We start from the raw sequence: 3,410 nt of genomic DNA, 5'->3' as shown, positions 1-3,410 counted from the left end.
ATCCCATGCCTTTGGGAGGCTGAGGTGAGTGGATTGCCTGAGCCCGCAGGTTCGATACCCACCTAGGCAACTTGGGGAGACCTCATCTCTACAATAAATCAAAAATCAGCCGGGCATGGTAACGCGCACCTGTAGTTCCAGTAACTTTGAAAGCTGAGCGGAAGGATCGCCGGAGCCCAGCAGGTCGAGGCTGCGGTGGCCGGGAGCGGCCACTGCACTCCAGTCTGGGCGACAGAGTGAGACTCCAACTCAAAAAGAAAAAAAGATACCAAACTGCTCCTGCTATAAAGTTTTTAAAAATCGTCTTTATTGACATGTAATTGACATAATAAATTTTACATTTTAAGTTATACTTTGATAAGTTGAGGCATATATGCACCCATAAAACCATCACCACAATCAAGATAGTAAATATATCCATCACCTCTATAAGCTGTAAATTACCCCCCAGGGAATCCCTTCTTCCTGCCCCACCACCAGCAACCACTGATGTGTCCTATAGTTTAAAAGTTTGCATTTCTAGAGTTTCTCTACATAATGCTAACTTAATTTCTTTTTTTTTTTTTTTTTTTTGAGTTGGATTCTCACCCTGTCACCCAGGGTGGAGTACAGTGGCTTGCTAACGGCTACCACAGACTCCATCTGCTAGGCTCAGGCAATCCCTCCACCTCAGCCTTCCAAGTTGCTGAAACTACAGGCACAAGCTACCACACCCAGCTAGTTTTTTTGTAATTTATTGTAGAGACCAGGTCTCACCAAGTTGCCCAGGCTGGTCTCAAACCACTGGGCTCAGGCAATCCTCTCACCTTGGCCTCCCAATGTGCTGGGATTACAGGCTGAGCCACCGCACCCAACCATGCTGACTTAATTTCACCAACACTACTCCACATCTTTTGAGCCTGGTAAAGTCAAACAACTCGCACACTCCTTCCTTCAGTTTAGTTCAAGTCCTAAAGCAGAGATTACAGAGAAACAACTAAAAGGTTGAACCCACAAGGAAGGTTTTGGTTGGCAGAGTGTGTTTAAGTTTTAACTTATTGCCAACATTTTTTTTGTTTTTTGAGTTGGAGTCTTACTCCATCGCCCAGGCTAGAGTGCAGTGGCATGCTCACAGCCACCCCAAGCGTACAACTGCTGGGCTCCAGCAATCCTTCCGCATCAGCTTTCCAAATATTCAGAATTACAGGTGTGTGCTACCCCACCTGGTTAATTTTTGATTTATTGTAGAGATGAGGTCTCGCCAAGTTGCCTGGGCTGGTCTCGAACCCACAGGCTCAGGCAATCCACTCGCATTGGCCTCCCAAAGTACTGGGATTACGGGCTGAGCCACCAAGCCCGGCCCAGCATTTTAAAAAATTAATAACTATCTGTTTTGAAAAATACTATCTGGCACTATTGGGCCCTAGTTTCTGCTTGTTAACAATCCACAAGAGCTGGGCACGCTGGCTCAATACTATAATCCCAGCACTTTGGGAGGCTGAGGCGAGAGGATTACCTGAGTTCAGGGGTTTGAGACCAGCCTGGGCAACTTGGCAAGACCTGCTCTCTACAATAAATCAAAAAATTAGTCGGGCATGGTAGCACTTGCCTGTAGTTCCAGCTACTTGGAAGCCTGAGGTGGAAGGATCACCTGAGCCTCGCAGGTCAAGGCTGCGATGGCCCTGAGCATGCCACTGTACTCCAGCCTGGGCAACAGAGTGAGACTCCGACTCAAAAAAAAAAAAAAAAAAACCAATCCACAAGAGCAGACTACAAATGACATTAGCTCTATTTTACTACAGTCATCATCATTTTCCATCTTTTCCCTGAGTCTGTTGTGCTGATACTGTTGCTATATGTTGCTTCAGATTTTGAATTTTTCTTAGATTTTACAGGCTGAGCATTCCTAATCTGAAATCTAAAATACTCCAAGAAACATTTCCTTTGAGTGTCATGCTACTTAAAGGTAGGAGAAGACTAGATGGCACTGCTCTGAGCCTTTGGGGAAAATATGTAATGTCATAAGGGCCCTAAACCAATGCCCAATTGTAACAATTTAACAACATTCTCTACCCCAGTCTGATGCTAGGCTCTGGGATTAAGGTATTTAGCCAACAGTTCTTGCAAAATTCACTGACTTGTAAGTAATTTCAACACCTTACTGCTAATGCTGGAACAGAACTGCAGACCTAGAAAGCAAGAAGTGCAGAGCATTGGGAAGGCTCTGAAGTGACCTTTGAGCTAGACCTCAAAAGATTTTGCTTTTTGTCACAAGGACATGTTTGGAAGACAGAATGGCATCTGCATGAACCTGAGAAATCCCGGAAGTGATAAAAGTACAGTAGAATTGGATCCAAATAGACAGAAGGGATGCAGAGGATTGTCTGGAAATGGGCAGAAGCCAAACCATTTAGGCTTCAAATTCTAGGCGCAAGGATTGTTGCGTTTTATTTCATTAGGAGAAAATTCTAGCTTTTTTTCAACCTTAGACCCAGTGCCATGGGACTTTGTAGAGAGTGGGTCAATCAGAGAAAAGGCTCATGAATGTGCCTGAGGCCAAACTCCCCCTGCAGACCCCTTAGCACCTTCTGGAGAAACTGACTGCCAAGCTGGTGATGGAAAGGGGAAGAAATAACTTTCACAAGTTACCTTGAGTCTGCCTGGAAGAAATCTGGCATGGTGATTATTTCTTCTGAGCAACGGGGTAGCCCAGTAGTTACATAGATGCTGGCTGGCGTCGGATTTCACAGTTTTGTTTTGTTTTTTTGATTTGGAGTCTCACTGTGTTGCCGAGGCTGGAGTGCAGTAGCATGCTTACGACCACCAGCCTGGACCTGCTGGGCTCAGATGATCCCGCCACCTCAGACTTCCAAGGAGCTGGAACTACAGGCCACCACACCCAGCTTTTTTTGATTTATTGTAGATGAGGTCTCTCCAAGTTGCCCAGGCTGGTTTGAACCACTGGGTTCAGGCAATCCTTTCACCTCGGCCTCCCAGAGTGCTGGGATTATAGGCGTGAGCCCCCCACCTGGCAGAGATTTCATAGTTTCAAATCCCTGTTTTAACCACTCAATAGCGACAAGTAATCTAACCTTTGGCCTTACTGTGCCTTTCAAATGGGAATAATACGTATCACTTATCTCGATGTATAGTTATGAGAATCAATCTATTAGGTACCAGGAAAGCATACAGTAGGCGCTCCAAGAACTGTTGTTATTTAAGGCGTGGGGGGGGTTGTTATTTTTTTGAGTCGGAATCTCACTCTGTCGCCCAGGCTGGAGTGCAGTGGCACGCCTCCTAAGCCTCAACCTGCTGGACTCAGGCCTTCCACCTCAGCCTTCCAAGTAGCTGGAACCACAGGTGCCACCACACCCGGCTAATTTTTGATTTATTGTAGAAACGAGGTCTTGCCAAGTTGCCCAGGCTGGTCT

Source organism: Carlito syrichta, unplaced genomic scaffold (genome assembly GCF_000164805.1).
Source record: "Carlito syrichta isolate Samal-C Ts95f unplaced genomic scaffold, Tarsius_syrichta-2.0.1 Scaffold309100, whole genome shotgun sequence".
Classification (NCBI taxonomy): Eukaryota; Metazoa; Chordata; class Mammalia; order Primates; family Tarsiidae; genus Carlito; species Carlito syrichta.
Note: the sequence above shows the minus strand (reverse complement) of the source record.